Consider the following 27,788-nt stretch of genomic DNA (forward strand, 5'->3'; position numbering starts at 1 on the left):
CATGACACAATAATATACAATGGTTGGTCAAATAAAAATAAACACCCTAGATGAAAAATGAAACAGTGTTGTCACTCACATGGAGGAAAAGTGAGCTAGTTCTGTAATAGTAGCAAACCTGATGATCTAAAATACGCTGCCAGATTCCTGAGCAGTTTGCTTCTATCTCCGTATCTATTTTATCTTTATTAGGGAAGTTGATGAAGCCTTTGATGTTCCAAAAATGCAATATGGGATGAATTAAACATCATTTTCACAGTCATGTGTGCAGATTTGGACTTGAGATTTTTTTTTAACTCAGTCGACCAGTGTCCTAAGCAGTTTTCCTTATTATTAACATCTTCTCCCACCAATTTCTTTCCCAGCCTGATACCTCATCCTGATTAATGGACTGGTAGCAGGGACAACTTTTTTTAAATGATGTTTTGCTTAAAGCATCTGTTTATGTTTCAACAAAACAAATAAAGTCAGGTATATTAAGGAATATGGTGTTTTAGAAACAAAGAAAACAACCAAGATTAGAGGAAAGTTAACTGTTCCCTCGGGAGAAACCCTGGTGGTTAAACTGATTCATCAGCAGCAATACAGAAATTGTTTTAATGGTGTTTTGAACATCTTATTCTGGAAAAAGTAATACCCAGCCTCACAAAGGTTGAAATCAAGGCTATCCATTTGGAAGACTGACAGTAATTGAGAGCGATATTTCATAAAGTCTGTTAAAGCCAGTAGGGTGAGCATATAGACACTTAATGAAGTACCTTCATCCTATCAAATATTTTTCATGCTGAACTGGTTAATACCACTGAGAACAATTAATAATGATTCAGGAAGGGGAGAGAGGTTTACATTTTAGGGCTGGGTTCTTTGGGCAAAAACCATACTTCAAAGCTTACTTAATAACAATTGAAGAGAAATCACACAGGAAACAAAACCAAAGTCTTCTGTCTATAGATGAGCAGAAGGGCACCTATGGAGTTTATCTTAGCTTTCTCTTCCCAATTAAAAATACAACATTCCTGGGACTTCTCTGGCAGTCCGGTGGTTAAGACTCCATGCTCCCAGTGCAGGGGACACGGGTTTCATCCCTGGTCGGGGAACTAAGATCCCACATGCCGTGCAGAGCAGCCAAAATAAATAAATAAATAAAATAAAGTAAAATTAAAAAAAAAAAAATACAACATTCCATTCTGTCTGTTTTTATTTCCCAAGCTCAATTTAAAATTTTAATTCTCCTAAATATTCTTTTGAAGGGTAGGGAGAAGTCCTTTCTTCACAGAGTGAAATCTGTGGCAGCTTTTCTCTGTCCTTTAAAAACTGTAGTCATTAAATGCACACCGCCATCACTAGAGTACGTCAGAGAAACTTCAAGATTTGTCACAGCAGCAATCCATCACGAGCACGGGAAGGTATAAACAGGGTAGGATCCACCTCAGGCAGAACATCCGTATTAGAGGCTTAAATTTTTTTTTCTCCCTTCGCCCAAACTACAGATTAGTGTCCTTCTATTACAGGCTTTGGTTTGCCTTGATAAAGGCTGTTTGTTACAGCCCGTGTTGGGGGCAGAAGTTCTTTAGTAAAACTTGTCATTATTTATGTACCAGAAAGGAAAACCTTGTCTATTAAATTAATTAGAATGTGACCTGAAAAGGAATATTTTTGATCAGTGAAAACAGAAGTCTTCGGGGAAAGGGGAAAAAAGGCAGAAAGGTTCATAATACAGAGCTGCATTGTTTGCAGAAAGCCTGCTGCTTCCTTTATGCCTAGCTGAACCATGCCAGGAGCCCTCTTGAATTTCTACAAGAATACAGTTTCAGATCATCTGCATTCAGGGCCAGAGTCATGGCCCTGGAACCGATAATTGCCTCTGACAGGATTTAATTACCTTCTCTAGGACCTTTTCTCTGTTTGATTGGAGACCACCCCCTGCCTCCGATCAAATCAGACAGTAATAACACGCTGAAGCGCAGCAGCCAATCACGAGTCAAGTCTGAACAGTGACCTTGCTGAGTCGAAGCTGATTGGTGGTGTCAGCCTTGTCAACGGTGTCAGGGAACCGTCAGACAAGAAAGAGCGAGGGGGGAGCTGAGGAGAGTGAGGGGAGATAAGAGAACAGCATTAATGCTAATGGAGGTTGTCAGCATTCAAGACTCCAGGCCGCCTTACCAGCGGCCTTGCACAAAAACAAAAATATGAGAGAACTCATACAAGTCTAAAATATTCAGAAGGGGAACATTTGTGCTTCTCCAATTTGGGGAATCTATTCAAGGTATAATTCACATGCAATTCAGATCCAGCGACATACACACGCGCTTGATGTGACAGAATAATTTTCATGAGAAGAAAAAGCCCCACAAAACTTAGCCAGATGAATTGGGGGCGGGTGGAGGGGAGGAATAAACTACTGCTCCATGACTTTCTGTTGTCTTTTTTTTTTTTTTTTTTTAACTAGACCCCTGAGAATGCTGGTATTTAAGATGCACCACAAAACTCTGGTTTTAATAGTAACCTGTTTTTAATATTAGCAGTCGCTGTATTATTTATGACCACTTTAGTGTGGGATATAAGTCCACCTATAATGTTAACAAAGAATAATACATTCATTAAATGGCCAATCTTTATGTACATACAGTTTTAAGATAATTTATAGCAAGGGCATAATTCTGGTCATTTTCAAAAATTAGTTTAAGCTATAAAATTTGGTTAACCTTTATTCCATCAAAAAAGAAAAGAAAAAAAGAGCTCTTTGCTGCAGAAAACACCACCAAGGCATCAGTGAGTTATAATATGCAGAAAGTCTGTTACAAAATAGTAATCAATTGAGATTTGGAAGAGAAGTAGAACGTGTTATTAGGGTTGTACTAATTTGGAGTTTAGTTTATTCATTACATTTGTCTATAAATTACCTTCCCCATAGCATTTATTTTGTTTCTGACTCACCTACCTCTTTACAAATGTAGCAACTACTATAAAAAGATACATTTACAAAGGTGTATAGAAAGACAATATTTATAGGGATTAACAGTATTTTTCATAAGTCTTTCAATCATTTAAGAAAACTGGTCTAATTTAACTTCTCTCACAATGAAAGGGACACTTTGTTACCTGATTCCTGGACTTTACCAAAAGGAATATTGTTTTAAAAAATAATACCAGATGATTCAAGTTTAATACAGATTCTTCCACATGCATACAAATACACATTTTTTCAAGTGGTTTCCAGCTTCACCAAGGAATTTTACCTAAACAGTCATTGCACGAGTGGATTCAGTGTTTTTGACTCCTATTCTATTCCTTACATACCTCTCCCCAACAAAATATGATTTAAAATTAAGAATGGAAACTTTTCCTATATATCTACAACTCTTTTCCTTTATAGCCATGGAATTTAAAACATAGTTAACATATAAATATGGCATATTTTTCTATACCAGATCAAAATTTATAATGGACTTAAGATGATCATAGTTATTTCAATTTTTAAAAGAGCTATCTGCAGCAACCTATAGGGATGCAGAGTTACTTTGAAAAGATCGAGTATTTTCAGAGACCCATGGTTAAAATAACTCATTTAGGGGGAAAATGTATCTTACACAGAAAATCAGAGGCTTAGAGTCTGGTTCCAGCTTTGCTATTGACAAGCTGTTCAGTTTGAGCCAACTCACTTGTCTTCATGTGTTTTGGTTTCCTCGGCTATAAAAGGCAGTTAACAGGAGGTTACCTAAAGAATCAAAAGTGTGTATAGTACGCATGTAATTAGGACGTAGACAGGATAACAGAGTCTTTTCACTTCTTGGAAACACTATTCAGGGTTGGTTTCTCTCTGCCTCTATTCCCTCCAGCTCCATCCTGTCACATGAGCTCACCACCACCCGACACACACTGACAAATATTTTGACAAATATTGAGAGATATGTAACATGTAGTCACTAGCAGCGTCAGGACTAGAACCCAAATTTGCTAAATCTTATCCCTAGGTTCTTTCTGACTCCACTTTTTGCCACTTGGAACTAACACAGTTATTATTATTATTTTTTTTTTTTTGGTGGTACACGGGCCTCTCACTGTTGTGGCCTCTCCCGTTGCGGAGCACAGGCTCCGGACGCGCAGGCTCAGCGGCCATGGCTCACGGGCCCAGCCGCTCCGCGGCATGTGGGATCCTCCCGGACCGGGGCACGAACCCGCGTCCCCTGCATCGGCAGGCGGACTCTCAACCACTGCGCCACCAGGGAAGCCCCAGAACTAACACATTTTTTGGTACTCAGATAAGTGCTGATCTTTTACTGCACTGGTTTTAAGTATAGTTCATTGAAAGACTCCATATGCATCATGCATCCTACTTGGGCAAGGGAGCAGATGCTTAACAAATGCTTTTAAAAGAGACTGTGCAGAAGCAAACAGGTCTAGTCATTGTGTGACTATCATCAACTTGAATTTTTGACCCTTTGGCTATTATCTCTAATTCTAGCATATATGTAACTCTGAAAATTAGGACAAACTTTAGCTATTTTTCAGGTGTTAAAAAGAGTATAACAAATGAATGTGTGTATAGTCCTGACATAAGAAAGAAATATAAGAAGGTTTATTATGTCTCAAAGTGGATAGTCAATAACATTTTATTTCAATGGAAGATACTATGCTTTTCAAAGACAATCTACCCCCAGTTGTGAAGGGAAGGGGAGATTTTCATTCTGTCCCCCTGCTATCACATCTTCAGCCAGTTCAGATCAGAGCAGCAGCAACAGAAAGGAAAGAAGCCAGTAGCATGCCTTATTCATTTCTTTAGCAACGCTATTCTCGCCCTGGAAAGGTGAATAATTAATACCCATCTGACTCCACCTAATTAAATCCACATTTGCTTATTCTGTTCATTTGAAAATGCTTTCCTTTAGAGAAAATAGCCTTTGCTTATCGTCACAGTTTATATTTCTTAAATGGACACTTTTGGAATTACAGAGATTCTATCTTGGTTTTGAAAAGCCTTTCCCTTTTTGTGCTAATCATCAGGAATAAATGACAAAGCTTACTATTTTTTGAAATGGGAGACAGGATAGTAACAAATTGCTAGGTTTAGATTCTTATAAAACAGATAGTCAAGCCTAGATTACGTCCTTTTTTTTCCTAGAGAGATGAAAAAAGGTCTTTTGCTCCTTTAAAAACTGAATACACAACAACAAATAAAGAGAAATTAAAGAGAAACCATGCACTACATCCTCGGTTAAATCTCAATTGCCGTTTCAGAATGATCTTTGCATAATCTGAGTTACACAACAGAGTGACTAATTGCAAATTCAATCACTCCTTGACTGAGCCTCAGAAATCAATTCCCAGTAAAATATGACACTCAGTCATTCAAAACAATAGAGTAGTCAATATTTCACCATCCACAGTCTAGTTAGGACCTATTTCAATACAATACAAATTCAATTTTTTTCTGTGTCTAGCAAGCCTCTTCTATTCCACGTAAACTTGCCTAACATTTTCAGTAATTCAAACGATGATGGAAAAGTTAAATAGAATCATGAGATTTCCAAGACTTGTAGTGAGAATTTCACTCAAAGACTTCTGATCCAGACTTCTGATCTTTGCCTTAATTAGTATTGATGGTCAACTTTACTTGCATCCTTGTGGCTAGTCAACTTAAATTTAGACAGGAATCATCCAAGTGAGGCAGAGAGTACTGTGGACGGGGGGCGAGGGACATGGAGGGTAGTGAAGATCCAGGTTCAAGAAGATGGTCCAGAATCAGATCTGAGACTGCAGAGTCCTGGAGTTCACCGCATTTACAGCAAACGAATGGAAATTGCAATACAATTTTCCAATAGACCTCACTTTGGAATCATTTTCTCTAGCTCTGAAAGGCTAGGATAGAGGAAAGATAGAACTCAGATATAGAATTAGAAACCAAATCTAGATAGAAAACTAGGTAAACAGACAGTTTTCAGTGTTTCCAAGACTAAAATTCCCCAGTTTTGACTTTTAGCACTGATTTTACTTCTCACTTGGTGATCTTATCAATTCATCTAACTGCCAAAAACTCGATTTCTCTTTTTCAACCCTGGACTCCCAGATATTAAGGCATGATTCTCATTTTTCAGCTTGAATTTTTACTATCCCTAAATAAAATACACATGGTTTAAATTGTTTTGTCCCACTATTGTTGTTACTATTAAAACAATATTGGGGTTTGTCTGTATTTGGGAAGGGGGTGTTTCTAAAAAAGAATACATCTGATTAAGTGCACTGTTTATTTACGTTAGAATCCACATTTTAAAAGACCAGCACACAAAAGGCTTGGAAGTGCATCTAAAATGAGAAACTCCAGTCAACGGATTATTCAGCTGGCAAAATGGAAATTTCAAGTTGCATAGACAGCTAATTGTGGCCTGTCTCTGGAATGACAGGTCTATAATTTTTAGTTTTGTGTTCATTGAAAGCCAGTCACCTTGACACTCAGTGCTCCATTATCCACCGGCCACCAACCACATGATGATATTCAAGGAGTGACGGGCACTTTCCATTATGGGTTGGTGAAACACACTGAGTTTTATTTGGATAAAGCTGTCCTGAGAAAAAAAGAAATCCAGGTGTCTACTTCTCCTCATGAGCAACAATGACACTGAAACAACTTTAAATCCAGAGAATCAACTTCTTTGTTCTTGTATCATAACAACCATCAGTTATTCTTGGTATTCATTGCTAACCTCCTGAAAGTGCTTTAATGTGTCACCATCCTAGCCTTTTAAATACAAATTTTGCCTTTTAACGTCAAGAGCTCTCCCCATTAAATTATATTATCTTAGAAGAACTTTAAACCTAGTTAAAGCCTGCATCCAAGAGAAAGTGTAAGATGTTTGTTCTTTGCCTTTTTTTCCCCTCCAAGTTATCATTTCAATTGTTCCAAGGCTTCATGGGTAGGGGAAATATTGTTGAGCCAGGAGCCAGGAGATGAAATTGTAATCCTAGTAATGAATGAATTTTGGCTGTTGACTTTGCAGAAATCTATCAACTCTCTGAGCTTCAAATTAGTGATCTTTAAAATAAAGAGGCTGAACCAGATGTTCTCTTCATTCTCTTCTGTCTGTGCAAATGTCTGGTTCTATATTAATATTAAGGTCTATATTATTAAAGTCTGATCCACATAATATTGAAATAATATAACATTTTCCTGGCTACAAACAGCACTGAACTTCACTTGTCAAACGGAACCATGAGGATGTATTCAGCTGCAAGTAACAATACCTACTAACTGTGGCATCAATAGAAAAGTCAGTTAATTGTCTTCACTAAAGGAAATTTGGAGGCATATTGTTCAAGGTTCTGTGCAGTAGCTCAACATTGCTATCAAGAGCCCAGTCTCTCTCTGTCCTTAGTGTGGGGTTTTCATCCTTTGATGTCATTTACCGGTTATAAAATGGCTGCAGCAGCTCCAAGCATCCGAGCCTCCACAAAAATGAACCTGGAGGGGGCTTCCCTGATTTCCCTGGTGGCGCAGTGGTTGAGAGTCCGCCTGCCGATGCAGGGGACATGGGTTCGTGCCCCGGTCCGGGAAGATCCCACGTGCCGCGGAGCGGCTGGGCCCGTGAGCCATGGCCGCTGAGCCTGCGCATCCGGAGCCTGTGCTCTGCAACGGGAGAGGCCACAACAGTGAAAGGCCTGCGTACCGCAAAAAAAAAATGAACCTGGGGAGGACGTTATGCTAAGTGATCGAGATAGGCAGGAAGAGAAAGAAAAGTGCTGTATGATTTCACTTATGTGTGGAATCTAAAAAAGTCACACCCAAAGAACCAGAGAGTAGAATGATGGCTGCCAGTGGCTCAAGGGTAAGGGAAATGGAGAGCCTGTTGGTCAAAGGGTACAAATTTTCAGTTATATGCTGATTAAGTTGTGGTGATTACAGTGAATAATACTGTATTGCATACTTGAAATATGCTGAGAGTGGATCTTAAGTGTTCTCAACACACACACACACACACACACACACACACACACACTCACTCACCAAAAAAGTAACTGTGTGAGATGACAGATGTATTAACTTAATTGTGATAATCATTTCACAATGTATATGTATATTAAATCATCACATCTTACACCTTAAAGAAACATCACACTGTACAGTCTAAATACATACAATTTTTATTTGTTAGTCATACCTCAATAAGGCTGGAAAAACTTTATTTTAAAAATGTTTAATAAAAAACCATGGCTACAAAAATAATCTCGCCCACGAATTCTTAGCAAGGAACGGGGAGACTGAAAAGAGGGCTCTCCAATGATCAGAAAGCAAATACTTACCCAAAGACCTGGTAGGTGGAATAATAGCCACCGTATCCTCATCTTAGCCCTGAGAACCAGTGAGTGTTACTTTATATGGCAAAAGGACTTTGCGGGTATGATTAAGGATCTTGAGATGGGAGATGATTCTGGATTAACTAGGTGAGCCCTGTATGTAATCACAAGGGTCCTTAGGAGAGGGAGGTAGAGAGAGTTTGACACAGGAGAAAAATAGGTCATATAATGACTGGCCGGAAGCTGGAGTGATATGAGGAAAGAATGACAAGGCAAAGATGCAGTGGGCCTCTGGAAGCTAGAAAAGGCAAGGAAACTGATTCTCTCTTAGAGTTGCCCAAAGGAACAGCCCTGCTGACATCTCAAATTTAGCCCAATGAGATTGAGTTTGGACTTCTGGCATCCAGAACTTTAAGAGGATACATCTGTGTGCTAAGGCACTGAGTTTGTGGTAGTTTGTAATAGCAGCAACAGGAAACTAATGCAAGCCCTGAGCATACTTTCCTTTACAACTGATTGGCCAGATACAGGCCATTCCTTGACACGAGGAAGGCTAGGAGAGTAAGTAGCTAGCAAACAGGAAGAAAACAGACATGATTGTATTAGACCTATTTTGATTCATGCCCTGGGGTTGGGTATATTGCTAACCTCAAACAAACTGGAGTTCTGTTAGCATGTAAGTAGGGTCTGCCATATCGAGGTTCAAGGAAATTTATGAACTTTGAGATTATTTCTCAACTTTGAGATTATTGTGATATTCAATTACAATATTTATTAAGTGCCTAGTCACTCAATTTAAAAGTTCAGTGACTTGTAAAGTTCTCCTTGGCCTAAACCCTGCTTATCTTCCCAGCCTATCTCCCATCATTCTCTAGGGATCCAGCCTTACTGGTTTTTCAGCTTTTGTTACAAATTAGGCTTTCTTCCACAAAGTCACCCCAGTATGCATTCAATTTGCTTTCCATGAAAATCTCCCCCACTCAACCCAACTCCTATATTCTTTACTTTGCTAAATTCCCCTGACTATTCAATTCTCAACTTAAGCAGCAATTCTTCAATGTCGTTCCCCCGACCACCCCTAAGTTAGCAGCCCTTATTACCTGTTCACTTAGCATCTTTTATGTAATCGTAAGACTGACAACTACTCCTTTGATGTTGTATTCTCCACTAGTCCAGGGTACCCCCCTGGTTCTAACAATAGGAGAACATCCTTGGGTCTAGGCCAAGAAATGAGGTCAGCCTTATTGGCTTGCAAGGGAGCAAAATAGAAAGAAGGCAACACAGTTTTTCCTATCTGTCTCGCTGCTATGGTCTGAATGTTTGTATCCCCCCAGATTTCGTAAGTTGAAATCCTAATGTCTGATGTGATGGTATTAGGAGGTGGGGTCTTAGGGAGGTGCTTAGGTCATGAGGATGGGGCCCTCGTGAATGGGATCAGTGCTTTTGTAAAAGGGCCCCAGAAAGCCAGCTAGCCCCTATAGAAAATACATCAGTTGGTCTCTGCCCCTGCTTCTCGGCACAGAGCTCTTAAAACCCTCGTAATTTCCTAAGTGATAAGAGTACTAGTATCTAGAATAGCATCTTCTGTTCTAATATTTGGTCTTTCCAAGGAGGAAGAGTCATGGGAATCTCTGATTTGTAGCCAAGTCAGACAGAAGTTGTGGATGACCTGGGAACATGCTACTTGCCATTGACATCTGAAAGGGGGGGTGCTGTCTCATGGGACTGAGCCCTTAACCTATGGAGTCTGTGCTAACTCCAGCTAGTGTCAGAGTTGAATTGAATTGCAGGACACTCAGCTGGTATCACAAGGAACTGTTTGGTGTAGGGAAAAAACCCTTACATCTGGCATCAGAAGTGCTGTCAGTATGGTTGTAGCATGAGAGTTAAGGAGAAAGACGGGATAAGTCAGTTTTTCCTTTCTACCCCCTTCCACCATGTGAGAACACATTGAAAAGTCACCCATTATGAACCAGGAAGAGGGCCCTGACCAGAACAAAACCATGCTGGTGCCTTGATCTTAGGCTTCCAGACTGCAGAACTGTGAGAAATAAATTTCTGTTGTTTATAAGCCACCCGGTCTATCATATTCTGTTATAGCATACCAAACAGACTGACATGTACCCTGAAAACACTGATGTTTCCATTGCGGATTGAACAGTCTAACTCTTGGTTTCAACTATTTTCTTTGACATATTTCTATCAAAGTCCCCACCAGAATGTCAGCTGTCAAAAAAGAGCCACTTTGAGAGAATGTCCTAAGAGATGAGGTGTTGAAAAGTTCTCCTTCCACCCACATAGTCAAAGCTCTGTCTGCCTTACTGTCCACTCTGTGCACAGACCTAGGCTCAAGTGCTCTTTGGAGAAACAATGTTTACTGAGTGAAGGCACCAAGCTAAGTTTAGAGCTATACAAATGAACAAGACAGGGACCTGGCTGACGTGGTGGTCAAACACATCAAACTGCACAGGCCTGTGCTTCTTAAAATTTGGTCCACTAATCACTTGTATCAGAAACATCTGCAGTGCTTATTTTAAAAGAATATTGTTGGGCTTCACCCTAGACCTATTGAATCAGATTTTCTTTGGGGATAAATGATTTGAGACCAACCAAAATTCAAGAATCATTTCCATAAATTGAAAACCAAAATAAACAGTTCTGTTTTTTTAACCCAAGAATTTTTTTGTTCCCATTTGGTTGCTTCACATAGATACTCACCCTTTCTTCCACATATATTTAGCACAATGCTTTATACACACCTACTCCATTAGCTATCACATCAGCTGAGCAATTCCATAATCCTCATCTATACAACTATAGAACTAACACACCATTTTTGCCACAGAATAGCTTGCACTTGGGGAATTGTGTTTCATCTAATTCCTTAAAATTAATGAATAAGTACTATCAGTTTTAGTGGCGTTATCTCAGGCCTCCATTTTGACATAAATTATTTATCCTACTAATTTAATGGCAAACGGTCACCAAGGTAAGCTTAAGTCAGTGATTTCACACGTATATTGGTTATAGTTTAATTATTTAGGTGCCACAACTAGCTTTGTGATAATGAACTCTCCTGGGCAGACCCCATAAAATACATTCCTCAGCTTTAAAAAAAAAAAAGGAGGTTTAATGTTTTAAAGTTTTTCATGCTGAGGCTTATGTAACTTCTGAGTTATAATGAAATTTTAGGGAAGAGCCAGGAAATGTTTGTGCCAAGCAAAAGACAGAGAAGAGGCCAGGATCAGGGAAGAAAGAGCAAGCATATTTGCAAAATCTTTACATGAAAGTTCTGAAAATTAGCAGCTGCTTAGGTCAGAGAGTTATGGGACTTAAAAAATTAAATGCCCACATTTTAGAGCATGCCATATTTTTTCAAAGTCCTTTAAATTCTTCCATTTGTACTACATAGACTTAATATTTATAGTATCTTATGTTCAATTCAAATGATTCATTCATTTAACTGTAATAGTAAAAAAAAAAAAAAAAAGCCCAACCATTTTGATAAATCAGTGGTTCTCAGCCACTATGAGACATTGGTATACTCTGAATCTTCCACAGGCATGTGCCAAAGTTTGAGCACTTAAATTTTTATTTATTACAAAGTAGGATATATACAATGAGATGAAAGAGGGGTTGAACAGTTTATGCAATGTGGCATATTGCAGGAAAAAACCATGAGGAATAAGAGATGCGATATTAAGCCAAAGCTGTTGAGAAATTGTGCACTTTACTGAAAAGTTTGAGAAGTTTTCCTCCTGAGTGTATAAATCAGCAGGTTAAACGTCCCTCTCAAATAGTAACACAAGACTGAAGTGCTACCCAGTGAACACAGTGACGTTGATAGATACGTGTTAATGTCTTCAAATATTCTGGCAAAAATTCTATGCTCAAAAACCAAAAAGTTGAAACGTACTGCCATACAGAGTGATAAGGGCTATGACACAGATATGCACAAGTATTTAGGGACACAGAAGAGAAATTCATATTCTATTTGAGTTTGTGGACAGAGGGTTCGCCTTGAGGAGTTGAAATCATGGAAGAACATAATGCAATCTATGTGGGTAATTAACTTCTTTTCCAAATAACCAGGAAAATAGTGAGCAGAAAGTCAGGCAGTTCCCTGGAGAAGAGAACAGACACTCAATGTCCTGGGGAGGAAAATGAATGGCCAAAGATCCGTCGCCCCATCACTTGGATGTCCACATCATCTCCACCTGTTTTCCCTGCATAATAATTAGGCATATATTCCCTTGACTTCTGAAGCTAAGAGACATATTAGATTAGCAGGCTGACATTTCACCTCTGCAAATCTGGGTCCATTTAGACAATGTGTGATGTGTAAACTTTTCAACAGCTGATGTCACTATAAATCCAAAAACACCCATATCTGTGTCATTCTCTTGACCCATAATCTTCAGGAAATCCTTTTAGTTCTCTTCCCTGGTGAGATCATTGTTTTCTTCATTGTGAGTTTGCTCCACTCAACACTTAGGATGAATCTCAAACCTATGAACCCCCTCCTTTAAAAGCCCAGCTGCCTTTCATGCCTCTATACCACTCACTCATACTTACAGAAGTTTCTGTGAAGGTCTGATATAGTCTCAGTTTTCTGATGAGCAACAGATGAGCTCTGCAGTTTATATGGTATCTTTGGAGCATTCTATATTCATACCTTGTTTTAGTTTTTTGTTCGTTTGCTTTGTTTTTTGCTCATGGGAAAATTCATGTTTTTCAGAAACTGTTTAAAGTGTTCTTAAAAAATGAACTATCATTTCAGTTCTCTGTGTTTTCTAAGACTCTCTCATTGTGACTTACTATAGAATTAACTATCTATGTAATTTTTTCATCCCATTAAATAACAACTGCTGTACGTTAAATATCTTATAATGGGTAGTAGGATCACATAAGATTTCAGCATTTATGTAACTTTAGACCTAAAATGAACATAGTTCTTTGATGAGCAACTATTGAGAATGAATCCTGCCCAGCTTCTCTGTAGGATTCTAAGATCTAATTTCGGCATGAATAATTGAAAAATTGCCTCCATATTTGCTTCTCTTTGGTGTATTCAGTTTAAATTATAAATGTATACATTTTCCATGAGATGAGATAAAATAGTTTTTATTTTGAATGAAAAACAAATGTGTCTTTAACATAATTTTTTGAATGTCCTATTTACTTTAAAAAAGTTAATTACTATAGAGGGTGCAGATGCATTCATTACTGTATAATGAAACTGAGCCTCTGAAAACTAAATGTAAGGAGATTGAAAATCTTCATTCTAACAATAAGTAGCAAAACTGAACAAACTGAAAAATCAGCAACTCTTCTTAGATCCATCAGAGAAGTAGAGTGACAGGGCAAACTACTGCCCCAAAACTGGAGAGACAAACAGGCAGATACAGAGAGTCATAACTTACCAGAGCAGACACTTATACGCAGGAACCAATATTAGGGTAGGAAAATCTGAAGTAGAATTGAAAAATTGCTAGAGGCATTAGAAATTACCAAAACTGAAAAATAAAGGGAAAAAAGACTGAAAAAGAAAGAACACAATATCCAAGAACTGTGGGACAACTACAAAAGGTGTTAACAATACATGTAACAGAAGGAGAAGAAAGATGGAAAGAAACAGAAGCAATATTTAAAGCAATAATGACTGATAATTTCTCCAAATTAATGTCAGACACCAAGTTAAAAAACAAACAAACAAACAAAAAACAACTCCACCGAGGCATATTGCATTAAAACTTTAGAAAATCAAAGATAAAGAAAAAAACACCTTACCTAAAGAGAAGCAAACAAAACAGTTATGTCTGACTTCACCTCAGTAACCGTACAAGCAAGAAGAGAGGGAATGGAATCTTTAAAGTGTTGAGAAAAAAACTAGCAACATAGAATTCTGTACCCTGGAAAATTATCCTTCAAAAGTGAAGGAAATATAAAGACTTTTTCAAAACAACAAAAACTAAGAGAATGTGTTGCGAGTAGATCTGCCTTGAAAGAAATGTTAAAAGAAGTTGTTTAGAGAAAATGAAAATTATATAGGTCAGAAACTTGGATTTACATAAAAGAAGAACACTGGAGAATGAATAAGGAAAAGTAAAATAAAACTTTTATTTTTCTTATTCTTAATTGATTTATAGGATAACTGTATGTTCAAAATAATGATAGCAACAATGTATTTCATTATGTATGTTCATGTATGTATATATGCTTATATATAAGTGAAATGAATGACAGCAATTATATAAGGGGTAGGAAGGAGGAACTAGGAACATTTTGTTTTTATAAAGTGCTTACACTATACGTGAAGCAATATAGTGTCATTTGAAAGTGGACTTGGATTAGTTGTAAATGTATATAGCAAACTCTAGTGCAACCACTAAAACTAGTAAGAAAAAGAACAATTGATATGCCAAGAAAGGAGAGAATATGGAATCATATAAAATGTTCAATTACCCTTTCTCTCTTTTCAGAGTATCTGATATTTCTTCTCAGGTGCATGATGCCTTCAGAAGCTTCAAGTAGATCATTCCCATGCCAAGAGTTGTTCGGTGCCATAAATTTTAATTTCTTGATTATCTGTTTAAGCGTAATCTGTATTTCATTAGTATTACTTATTTCTCCCTAGAGAAAACTCCAGACATCTTACATCTGTTTCTCATAGTCTGATATAAATAATGATGATAAACCGTACATATGAAAAGACAGTATACTGTTTCACAATATTTTCTACTATAAGTCTTGTCAATTCAAGCTCTCTTTTATTGAAGTTAACATTCTATCTTTTATAATCTTAGCTGCAGCAGGAATAGTAGACAAATATTGTGAATGGGCATTATTTCCTATCTTTCATATTCAGCATCTGCAGACTGTTTATCCTCCAACAGGAAGTTAGCTAATGTAAATGTCTGGTGATTTGGATAGAGTTCTCCAGAATTCTTTCAACTGAGATTTGAATAATTAAACTAACCTCTACCTTAAGGCAGGGACATTATTATGCTGAAACTTGAGATAATGGGCTAAATAGAAATAATGTTACTTAACATCCTCCTGAACCTAAACACGAAAGAAAGAAATGTGGAGTCCAAGTAATGTTTTTTTTTTTTTAAAATGAAGTAAACCACATTTGATATAATTCCCTTTGAGAAATATTATCTGTGTGATTTCACTGCATGCTTAAAATTGCAGTTTGTAGGAATATGGAGAAAGGGTAAAGGAAATACAAAAGAAAACAAAGAAGAACCTTGGTTTGTTTTTAATCCTCTCAGAAGTCATTAGTTTGGTCATAAAGCATAATAGGACCATGAAACAATCTGAGGGATAGTATTAGGGAAAAAAAAGATGAGCAGAAAAAATCCTGAGGACTGGCCAGTGTTGTTTTCCAGAACTTTGTTTCCTGGGGCTCAGCAAACCAGGAGAAAATCATAATTTGCCTTAGTAGAGAAGATAAGAGTAGTTGATAGGTTTAGGTTTTGTTTTGTTTTGACTTGTTTTGTTAAGAGGGTATAGAATAAGGTGTTTCATCTGAGATGGTGTCCAACCTAGAATTAAAATAGCTTCATCCATTCATTCAACAAAATGTCTATTTAGGAAATGGTAATTAAGCTGAGATCTACAGGATGAAACGCAAGAATAAAAGCATTCCAGGTAAAGGAAACATCACATGTAAAGGCCCTATAGGTATAAAGAGTTTTGAGAAGGGAAACGATCAATGTAGCTACAAAATAAAGTCTAAACAGAAAATTGGCATGAGATGCAGTTAGGAATGTAAGAAGTAACCCTTGCATATAAGGCCTTGAAAGGCTTTACAAGAAGTTTGAACAATTGCCTCAGAGCCACTAAAGGGCATTCAATGATGAGGCACTAATGACTTATGTACTTTTTAGGTTGAACTTTGTCTCTGTATAATAAACAGATTAGAACAGTGGTTCTCCATGGAAGGTGATTTTGTTCCCAGGTGACATTTGGCAATGTGTGCAGACATTTTTGATTGTCATAACTGGGGAGGGAAGGGGGAGAGTGCTATTAGCATCTAGTGGGTAGAGGCCAAGAATGATACCAAATATTCTATAATGCACAGGACAGCTCCTCTGCACCCAGCTCCCACAGTCCACAACAAAAAAATTATCTGGCCTGAAGTGTCCATAGTGCTAAGGTTGAAAAACCTTTGATTCAAGGAGTCAACAAAGGATACAGGAAAATTAAGTTAAATGACTATTTCAGTAGTCTAGGTAAGAGACAATGATATTTACTCAAGGATGTTGGTAGTGAAATGGAGAGAATTGGATGGATTCCAGATACAGTTTAGAGAAAAACTGATGGAACTAGACTTCTGGTTTTGGTTATGGCAGACTTGATCATTCAAATCATTACTGAAGACTACTAATAAAGGTGGAATACAGGGTTTCTAAAAAAATCTTTTAAGGATAATCAAAGAGCTAACAAATAAGTGAGAAGTCAGTAGACTAAGATCAAAAGAGGATGGAAATCCAGAGAGGTAAGCCCAATATTTGAGGCTATTTTTGCCCTATATTTACCCAGCCAGAAGAGGAGATCTGGAGGTTGAATTGTTCTCAAGGGGACTAGAGAATAAAAGAGTCCAAAATTTGGCAAGACTTGGAACTCTGCTGAGCCATTTCTACCTCAGCCTGGAACCCCAAAGGGCTGTATTATAAGAGTTAGGTAAACTGGAAGCAAACCAGCCCTTGCTGGTTTTCTGGCGACCCAGAAAAATTTCAGGCATGGAAATTGAATTAAAGATGATCTTCAATTGCTAATGCATAAATGCCTGTGTAAGACAAATGACAAAGCTCTCGGGAGAAAAATAGTGTCCTCCACAATTTTTTCTACAAATACTGCTTCAAGCCCAGCATTAAATGAGATCTGATTAGACACATGAGAATACAAGACCAGCAGATGTAAAGTGACTAGAAATCGACCAACCAATAGTCTAAATCCTGGAATTTTCAACCACAGACTGTAAATCAACTATATTCAAGGAGATAAAACTTAGGCTTAATAATTTCAAGTAGGAAATCAGAAGCTCTTAAAATGTGACAAGACAAACTTGAGAAGAAACCAAATAGAAATTCAGCAAATGAAAATTCCATCAAAATTAAGAATTCAATGGACAGTTTACATAGCTGAAGGGATAATTACTGAACTAGAAGAAAATATCCATAATGAAGCAGGGAAAGACAAGACAATAGAAAATGCAGAAGACAGCATATGTGACATAGAATAGAGTAGGAGAGGTTTCACGTACATTTAACCGTCATCAGGAGAATAGGAAAGAGATAATAAGCAAAAGCAATATTTGAAGAGAGAATGGCTAAGAATTTTTCAAATCTGATGAAAGATATCAATCTACAGGCTCAAAAAGCTCAACTAATCCCATGAGGATACATGAAAATGCTTCATAGCTAGACACATCACCAAAGACAAAATGAAAGCCTAAATGCCATTCACTGGGATGAAGGAAATTGGGGAAGGACGGATGAAAAGTAAGAATGTATTCCTACCAGTATTATACAGCTGGAATATACTGAAATTCTTTAGCTAAGTCTGCATCATGACAAAACAACAAGATTTTTCTTTAAAAGAATGCCCCATGTGAGTTTGAGTATCCCTTCAAAGTGCTCTCCTAACACACTAAGCACTCATTACACATTATTAAAGTCATCTATTTGCTTGCAATAGACTAAATACTTTGAAAGCAAGAGTGATGTCTTTTATTTATTATCTTAACAACAGTGCCTGGCAAAGAGAAGTTTCTCAATAAATTTTCATTATGTTCCTTGTATTACTTACAAATAGTATTTAGTTACTAGGAACAAAGAACCTAAATATGAACAACTTGAACAAGATTCATGTTTACTTTACCTCATGGAAATGAAGTTTAAAGGCAGGCAGATTCAGGCTGGTAAAACTGCTCCCATTTTCACAAATTTTCCAGGCTCACTCTTTCTTCTTCTACATCTTTAGTACATGGATTCTATGCTTAAAATCAGCTCATGACTATGAGATCATCACTGCAGCTCCAGCCATCATATCTGCACTTTGGGCAGGAAAAACAAAGAAAAAGAGCAAGTAGAATGTTCCTTTTCCCTTTTCTGGAATAGCTTTCCTGGAAACACTACTCAGTTAATTCTATTCACATCCATGGTTGCAACTTCTGCTGCCCCTACCAGAGTCCTACCCTTGCAATTTTCTCTGTCTCTACTTCCTTCTGTTCCTCTAGTTTGAGACCTGTTCTGCATCTCTAACCCTAGAAGACTACTAAAGCCACCTCCTCGATTAAGGAAAATGTATTTCTAGATTTCCAAGGAAGAGAATAGAATGCATTTTCTTGGAAACAACATTATCAATAGTGATTACATTGTATAGTATGAGTATGTTATCAAGTTGTTAACTATTAAGTGGGTTTCTCTGATGTAAACTTAGAACACAAACACCTTTTATAACATGCTTAAATTAGCAAAGTTATTTCTGATTACACATATTTGCCCTAGAAACTAATTTCTGAAACACAAACTTTTGTTAGGAGGTGTCGACTTTGTTAGGTGTGCTAGAACTCTGGTAGTGCACAGAGTGGGGGCCAATGCACTTTTGAATATTTGGTCATATTTTCTTTTCCCCTTGTGCTTTATTATCTTTCTTGCTATACTCTTATTGCAATGTGTTTGTTTTGCTTTATTTTGTTTGTTTGTTTTTTTTTTTTACCCAAGGACATAACTAGGTGCCTCTTATGATCTGAGCCATTATTATTTTTTTCTCTTGAGACACGACAAAAAATGATTTGCTGGTGTCTTTAGAGTGGCATACTATCCAAACTTTGGTTTCATGTCACGGAACTCAGCTAGTTTGAAATGTCACCTGTAACATTTTGCATACCTTAGTAAACCCAGTAGTGAGAGTTTAGCCTTTCAAAGCAACCTGAATACTCTGCATATTTCTATCTTGAAGTAGTGATGAATGAGTACTAGTTTGATTGCGATAATTTCCCAGAATATGAGATGAGTACTCGGGAATTATTTGAAATAAAGCTAATCCTATATTTAATCAAGTCATCTGACATAGAACTTTCTGTCTTCATCTTTTTATTTTTACCTCATCATTAAGGCACACTGTCAACTAGTAAAATCTCAGTATAAATGCTGAAAGCACAAAGTTAAAGGCATAATAACAAGTGGATAAAGTACTTGTTATTAAAATAACAAGTGGGTTATACACTCAGTATATTTTATCATTTTACAAACATGATACTACGTTAATATTAGATAAATGCTTAAACAATTTGCTGTGCTTTGGAATGTAATTCTCCATTTCAGATGCTCTTCCATGGTTGAGAGCTTTGTTTTTTATCATAAGTTCATAGAATTTTTGACTTTTTAAATTATGTAGTGTGATATGTTAATTTTTATTTTCTAAAAATGGTATAAAAATAAACTGTTAGAATTTTTCTTAATATCTTCTTATAAAATTAATGGAAATAGTATGGATTTTGGAGCAGATGGATTGGGTTTGGTCTTGATTTTTCTTATCTATATGACTTTAAATGTGTTATTTATTTTTCTGACATTCAGGTTTTTTGCCTGCAAATTGGAAAAAAATATTTCAAAGAGTCCTGGTGAGGATTAATGACATTATTATCATTAATGTCATTAAACAAAAAAGGTCTAGTAGAATGCAGACCTCAAAGAATGTCCATTTTCTCTGCTTTTTCCTTGGATATGTTGTGAGCTGCTTCATAAGAATTTATTTAATTCCATAATGTTTCCGTACACAGTATGTGTTTACTAAATTCTCATTGAGATGGAATACCCTATAGAAATTTTGGAAGTGAATTGAGATTTTTTTTTCTTATTCATTCTTTGGTTTCTTAAATACCTCTGTGTTTTTGCTTAAAGGATACCTTTTATAATAAACTTCTTACTTTAATACTGCCAGGCTGGGTTCGATAGCTGTGCCATGCGCTCCCACAAATCCTCTAATGCAGGGGTCCCCAACCCCCGGGCCGTGGGATGGTACTGGTCCACGGCCTGTTAGGAACCGGGCCGCACAGCAGGTGGTGAGCCGCTCCCCATCACTGGCATTATGGCCTGAACCATCACCCCTGCTCCCCGTACATGGAAATACTGTCTTCCATGAAACCGGTCCTGGTGCCAAAAATGTTGGGGACCGCTGCTCTAATGTGTCTCTATTATACTGTTTATCATGTTACTTTATATTTATCTATGAATTGGTTGTCCTTTTTACTAGACTGTGGGGTCTTTGCAAATCTTACTAATTTTTCTTACATTCCTAGAACTTTGCAGAGTACCTGGCATATAGTAGGTTCAATAAACATTTACTAAGTAAAAATATGAATGAATTTATGCTTCAGCATTTGAATCCAGCATTGCATATGTCATGGTCTCGCAGTTCATCAAATGAAACATCAAAGGAGGGAAATTTCATACAGAGAGTTTTTAAGCACTTGTTCTTATCTTCCTCTATTTAAAAAAATAATGACAACAATGGGAGGGGGTACTTAATAAATTTTATGATGTAAAGAATATAGTGGCAAATGTACAAAGATTTATATTAAAAATCAGAGTTTAGGGCTTCCCTGGTGGCGCAGTGGTTGAGAGTCCGCCTGACGATGCAGGGGACACGGGTTCGTGCCCCGGTCCGGGAAGATCCCACATGCCACGGAGCTGCTAGGCCCGTGAACCATGACCGCTGAGCCTGCGCGTCCGGAGCCTGTGCTCCGCAACGGGAGAGGCCACAACAGTGAGAGGCCCGCGTATCGCAAAAAAAAATAAAAATAAAATAAAATAAAATCAGTTTATAATGAATAGTAAAATCATAGAATTAAGCTAAGTACAATGTATTAATAAAGTTAGGCAGAAATGTCCCGACATCAATCAGATTCCAGTAGAAAAAGAGAATCCACTCTGAGTATTTCAAACAAGAGGATTTTGAGGCAGGGAATTTTTTACACAGGTGACAGAGGAGCTGAGAAGCCAAAGGGGGAAAAATGAGGTAACCCAGAAATTGACAACAACCAGGAACGTCTACCACCTCTGCTAGAGAGACAAGTGAGGCGGCTCAGAAACTGAGCCCAGGAGCTGATGTCTCTTGTTGGAAGTTGGATCCGTGAAGGGTTATCCTATGGGAGCTGGAACCACCAGGGAGATGCAGCTGCTTCTGGAGGTGCCACCCGGACAGAGAGGGAGGGGGAGAAACTCCCAAGCTTCACCCCTCCTCCCACCACCCATCTCCACCCAGTGGCTCCCATGAGCCAAAGCCAGCTGACATGGGAACCTGGGAAACTCAGGCTGCAGGGGATCTAAGAATCCTAAGATCTAAGAAGAGGATTACCCCAGAATGAAGTAGATAATAAAGGGGAAAAAATAAAACTATGCTTTGGCACCAAAGCCCGTGCTTCAGCCTCTATCAACTTACGAACTGGTCTTCAGTTTCATGCTTGATATTGTAGTAAGCGCAGATGTTTAATGTCTAAATGATTGCTTATAGAGCTTCCAATCTTCCTCACTCCAATCAGAGGAGGATTTACAATGGAGCTAATGATTCTTAAACCTCAGGGCCCTACCCTTGCTCCAACCTCTTCTAGTGCTCTGAGAAAGATCTTAAGTATCTTTTAAAATTTATGATTGTATATGCTTTTTGAAAACAGAGGATCCAAAAGGTTAAAGCATCTTGTCCCTTGTATAAAATCTGCCTCTTTCCTACCTGCTCTCTCCCCCTCCCCTTATATCTAAGTTAGCTTCCTTTCTCAAATTTTCTTCTTTAACTCTTAGTTCAACAATTAAACCAGGACCCTGGATCAGGTGAGCTGGAGAAATTCTAATTCCATTCAGCAAGGTAAAAAAAAAATTATTCTGCTTATGGAAACTTTCTTTACAATATGAATCACAAACTCAAATTCTTCCAGGGATCCAAGCAAATGACAAATGAATGAAAAAGGATCAGTGAGGGCTAGAATGGCTAACACCCAGGTTGAAATGAGCAACTGTTACTCAGCTCCATCCAATGGTTGCATGAAATTGAGCTCACTGGATCCAGGCTGTCTTCTTTTTTCTTTTAAAGAGAAACTGAAAATATAATTTCTGTTTTCCAAGTCAAACTGTGAACTCTTTTGAGTTTTAAATGTACACTGAAAAAACTTTAATACAGTGCCGAGCAAAACAAATCACATTCAGGGCTTCCCTGGTGGCGCAGTGGTTAAGAATCTGCCTGCTAATGCAGGGGACACGGGTTCGAGCCCTGGTCTGGGAGGATCCCACATGCTGCGGAGCAACTAGGCCCGTGAGCCACAGCTGCTGAGCCTGCGCGTCTGGAGCCTGTGCTCTGCAACAAGAGAGACCGTGATAGCGAGAGGCCCGCGCACCGCGATGAAGAGTGGCTCCTGCTTGCCACAACTAGAGAAAGCCCTCGCACAGAAACGAAGACCCAACACAGCAAAAATAAATAAATTAATTAATAAACTCCTACCCCCAACATCTTCTTAAAAACAAAAAACAAAAAAAAACAAATCACATTCAAGTGCTATATTGAACCCATGGGCTGCCAGTTTACAACATTTGTTTTTTAGGAGATATACATAACTTGAGAAACTTAGAACCAATCTTTGCAAGAAATCTGATTCTTTCTTTTCCCAAAGTCAAAATCAAGAGAAAGAAAAGGCTAAAGCTACCTCAAGAAGTCTGTCTGAGCTCTAGAACAGGTTGATTATTATTTATTGCAGTAAAAAAATAGATTCAAGAAAATTATTTTAGTGTCAAGCATATTGCTGATGCTGGTATATATAAGCGAGAGAAATGGGGCCAAAAAGTCGGGAGGCCAACGGATGTACAACTAAATAGAATACTTACGATGAAATAGCTAACAGATATTGAGGACTTACTATGTGCCAGCCACTGTGCTCAGTGTTTTGTCAATCAGACTGTCAGTCAACAAACATATGTTCAACCAGGCACTGTTCTATGTGCTGGGATAAAGCAATGACGAGACAGAGGAGCCTGCCTTTCAGAACCTTAGAGTCCAGAAGAGGAAGAGAGTAAATACATGTGTAAACAAAGATATATGTGCAAGATGATTGCAAGAGTTCTGTGATATAATAAAGAAAATGGGGTAATGGGATAGAGATTGACTGCAGTAGAGGAGATAAAAGAGTTTTCAAAACTGGTCCAGGAAAGCCTTTCCGAGGAGCTGACTTTGGATAAAGACATGACTTAGGAGAGGAAGGCAGTCATGAAGCAAAATTTATGAAGTTTGTTCCAAGTAGAAAGAAGAGCAGATGCTAAAGATCCTTCAGTGGCTGCAAGTTTGGCATAACTGAGGGATGGAAATCAAGCCAGTGTGAGTAGAGCAGATGCGCTCAGAGGGTGGGCAGGACCATATTGCACTGTAGACCACGATCAGGAGGTTGGATATTCATCTATGATGATGTGCAAGGAAGCCACTGAGACTTTTCAGCAGTGCCCTAGTATGGTTTGTTTGTTTATTTAATTAAATTAATTAATTAATTTATTTATTGGCGGCGCGGCACGTGGCATCTTAGTTCCCAAACCAGGGACCACACCCCCTGCATTGATAGTGCGGAGTCTTAACCACTAGGCTGCCAGGGAAGTCCACCCTAGTACATTTTGATCTAAGCATTAAGGTCATTCTGGCCGGTCCATGGAGGGTGGTATATTGATGTGAAAGCTGAGGCGATGGAAGGCTAGACTGGACTGTAGCGGTGCCGAGATTGAGACACTGGTAGATTTTTAAATCTATTTACTTATTTTTAATGGACTGGATGTGCGGTCTGAAGGCAAGACCTAAAACGAGAATGATATCTTGGTTTGGAGCTGACAGGAGCTGCACAGGCCACCACCGCTGGCATCACCTCCATTACCTTCACCCCTTAGCAGTCACCATCGACCACCTACCTTCCTGCCAGCATTGTTCCTAAGCCCCATTACTCTCTGCCACAGCTGACCCTGCGCTAGATCGTTAGGTCTTTATAGAGTCAGTAGATTATTCCTCTTTACAGGTGGTGTGGAAGTATTTTAATATTCTAAAAACTGATACAGCCATGCCAGGTGATACCAGCTGAATATCAATCTGAGACTAAAAGGTCTAAAGTCTATCCTGTTGGATGGAGAACATCAATGGCAGTTTTGGCCAGGGGAATGACATGATCAAAGTAGAGTTTCCAGAAGGTGGAACTGGCAGCTGTGTGCAGGATGAGTTAGAGAGTGGAGGGAGAAGCGGGAGGCAAAGATCAGTTAGCAGTTTATTGCAGAAGACACACAAGATCAGGAGAGGAGAATACATCAACTCCCCGAAGGATTTTGCTGTGAAAGTTAGACCTTGCCTTGATAGGAGGAAGGTAATATACTCCCTTCTCCCCTTTAAACTGATTTGTTGGAGCTTTGTTTTGTTGCTGAAGGTACCGAGTGAATATATCTTTGTCATCTACATGCCTTGTCGGTGAATGATAGAATTACCATCCCGGCTTCCTCTTTCCTGAAGGAATGAACTTTAGAACTCTATGGTATGAAGTGGGCTGGATTAGGAGTGAATTCCTGAGGTAACTTGGTACTTTCCAGAGACAGAATCTCTCTATGAATCTTTAACACATTGGTTAAACTGGGGAAAGGGAGAGATTCACATCCCACGTGAAGAACATTAAAAAATCCTTGAAAATAACCCTAAAATATATCTTTGCTTATTTATGACTGTCAGAATAGATAGAAAAATTGAGGGAGGGAGAAAAAAAAGGGAGAGAGAACAAAATCATAACATTTGAGCAGTTGGTGAACCTAGGTGAGTATATGGCTAATCACTGTACTGTTTTGCAAATTTTCTATAGGTTTAACATATTTCAGAATAAACAATGGGGGGAAATATTTCGCTAGTTTGCTAATTGTTCTTTCTGGGAACTAGCTGACCTTTGATTTTTAGTAATGATGATTTTAATGACTCACTTTATCATCAAAAAATCTACAAACAATAAATGCTGGCGAGGGTATGGAGAAAAGGGAACCCTCTTGCACTGTTGGTGGGAATGTAAATTGATACAGCCACTGTAGAGAACAGTATAGAGGTTCCTTAAAAAACTACAAATAGAACTACCATACGACCCAGCAATCCCACTACTGGGCATATACCCTGAGAAAACCATAATTCAAAAAGAGTCATGTACCAAAACGTTCATTGCAGCTCTATTTACAATAGCCCGGAGATGGAAACAACCTAAGTGTCCATCATTGGATGAATGGATAAAGAAGACGTGGCGCATATATACAATGGAATATTACTCAGCCATAAAAAGAAACAAAATTGAGCTATTTGTAATGAGGTGGATAGACCCAGAGTCTGTCATACAGAGTGAAGTAAGTCAGAAAGAAAAAGACAAATACTGTATGCTAACACATATATATGGAATTTAAGAAAAAAAAATGTCATGAAGAACCTAGGGGTAAGACAGGAATAAAGACACAGACCTACTAGAGAATGGACTTGAGGATATGGGGAGGGGGAAGGGTAAGCTGTGACAAAGTGAGAGAGAGGCATGGACATATATACACTACCAAACGTAAGGTAGATAGCTAGTGGGAAGCAGCCGCATAGCACAGGGAGATCATCTCGGTACTTTGTGACCGCCTGGAGGGGTGGGATAGGCAGGGTGGGAAGGAGGGAGACGCAAGAGGGAAGAGATATGGGAACATATGTATGTGTATAACTGATTCACTTTGTTATAAAGCAGAAACCAACACACCATTGTAAAGCAATTATACTCCAATAAAGATGTAAAAAAAAAAAAACAAAAAAAAAAAACCTCATTAGATGTGCCTTCAGAAATGCATTGTGCCATAGTGGAAAGACAGCAAGCTTTAGAACCAGGTAGGGGTGGATTCTACTTTTAGGTGTTTGACCTTGGACAACTCATTTGACCTTCCCAAGGCTCAGTTTCCTGATCTTTACAACAGGAATAACAGCATCTCCACTGTAAGGTTGTTATGAAATAAGCAATAATAACTAGGCAGAGCGCTAGGCGTGCCATATGCTCTTCATAAATGGCAACTCTTGTTATTCTCAAGGGAGGGAGGCTATTTGATACAATCAGACCAGAATATCAGAAACTTAAACATGTGACAGACTCAATTCAGCAAACCTTCACACTTGCTTTGAGATCCAACTTAGAATGCTTTTGTCATGAAGTAATATTTTTAATTTACTCACAGTTTCTTTTGGTCACCCTGCAATTTTTTATTGTCTTAAACATTTCAACTTTCACAGTTCCAAGAAATTTGAAACTGAGGTCAAGAAAGATTAAAGAAATCCACCCCCAACGACAAAAAAACTCTCCTATTCTCCTAGTTACTGAGCCCTTACTATATATCCTATACTTGGGTCTGGTGGCAGACCAGAAAGGGATACATTTGTACTCAGAGGATCTTAGACACCATTAAATTAAAATTCAAAAGCAACTACTGAGTTTCAGAGACTTGAAACAAATTACTAAAGCTAGTTAAATATATTTCTAATATTATTAAACTCTTTTTCTGTACCAGTACTAAACTAAGTACTTTATGTGCATTATCTCATTTAATTCTCAAACTACGCTCTGAGGCAAATAGTATCATGATCCTTATTTTACAGATGAGAAAACTCAGCCTTGGAGCTGCACAGCCTAAGTCACCACTAGCTACATGTTGCTATTCAAATTAAATTAATTTAAACAAAATTTAAAATTCTGTTCCCCAGATGTTCCTCAGGCCAAATTTCAAATGCTCAATAGTGGCTACTGCATTCTTCACCTCAGATTATACAGACATAGAAAATCATCACAGAAATTTCTATTAGACAGGGTTGCCTTAAAGTCTAAGTAATCATCTAAGTTAATACAGCTGACACATGGTAGAACCAGGACTCAAATCTAGGTGACCTGACTTCTGAACTTGTCCTTTTAAGCCCTCATTGCCAAAGTCAGAACCAAGATTTCCCAATATCCACACGAACTTTCTTCTTATTGTCCACTATTTCTTCTTAAGAATATCATTCCCTCAGTGAATTATATGCTTCACGGTGACATAGCACTGATATTCATAAAACCAGAGTTTTCCAAACCTCAGGCATTCATGTATCACTTCATGATTTTTGGTACATATACACACAGACTGCACTAGTGTTACTTACTTTTTAAAATTTACTCACATTTTTATTTAAAGCTATTTATTTAAAAAAATTATATTACTATAGTAAATGATTTACTTCTATTACTTGCCTATATTTATGTTTATAAAAATAAATACAAAGAAAGCAAAATATTTTGTTATGTTCTATCCAGATACTAAGAGATTTTCATTTCTATGTAAGGAGGAGTGTGTGTTATATAGGTATTAAATATAGACTAGTACAAAACAGATACTGTTACTTGTCCTAATCCCAATTATTGAAAAAGAGTCAAAGAAGGAATACATTTCTCACAA

The 27,788-nt window shown here is 37.9% G+C and overlaps 1 long non-coding RNA gene across 5 annotated transcripts in view; it reads right to left on the minus strand.

Annotated features, from left to right (window-relative positions):
• Nucleotides 1–1,106: 1,106 nt before the first annotated feature.
• LOC137230329 (uncharacterized) overlaps nucleotides 1,107–27,788 on the minus strand; it is a 46,684-nt gene continuing 20,002 nt past the window's right edge. For 2 of the 5 annotated variants that reach the window (XR_010946097.1, XR_010946093.1), the window contains exon 4: nucleotides 1,107–2,082. This is a non-coding gene — a long non-coding RNA (uncharacterized lncRNA). Of the gene's footprint in view, nucleotides 2,083–14,754; nucleotides 14,878–18,180; nucleotides 18,356–27,788 lie in introns of all 5 variants that reach the window. The other 3 variants (XR_010946096.1, XR_010946094.1, XR_010946095.1) reach the window with 3 other exon arrangements.

The sequence above is a fragment of the Pseudorca crassidens genome, chromosome 9 (assembly GCF_039906515.1).
Source record: "Pseudorca crassidens isolate mPseCra1 chromosome 9, mPseCra1.hap1, whole genome shotgun sequence".
Lineage (NCBI taxonomy): Eukaryota > Metazoa > Chordata > Mammalia > Artiodactyla > Delphinidae > Pseudorca > Pseudorca crassidens.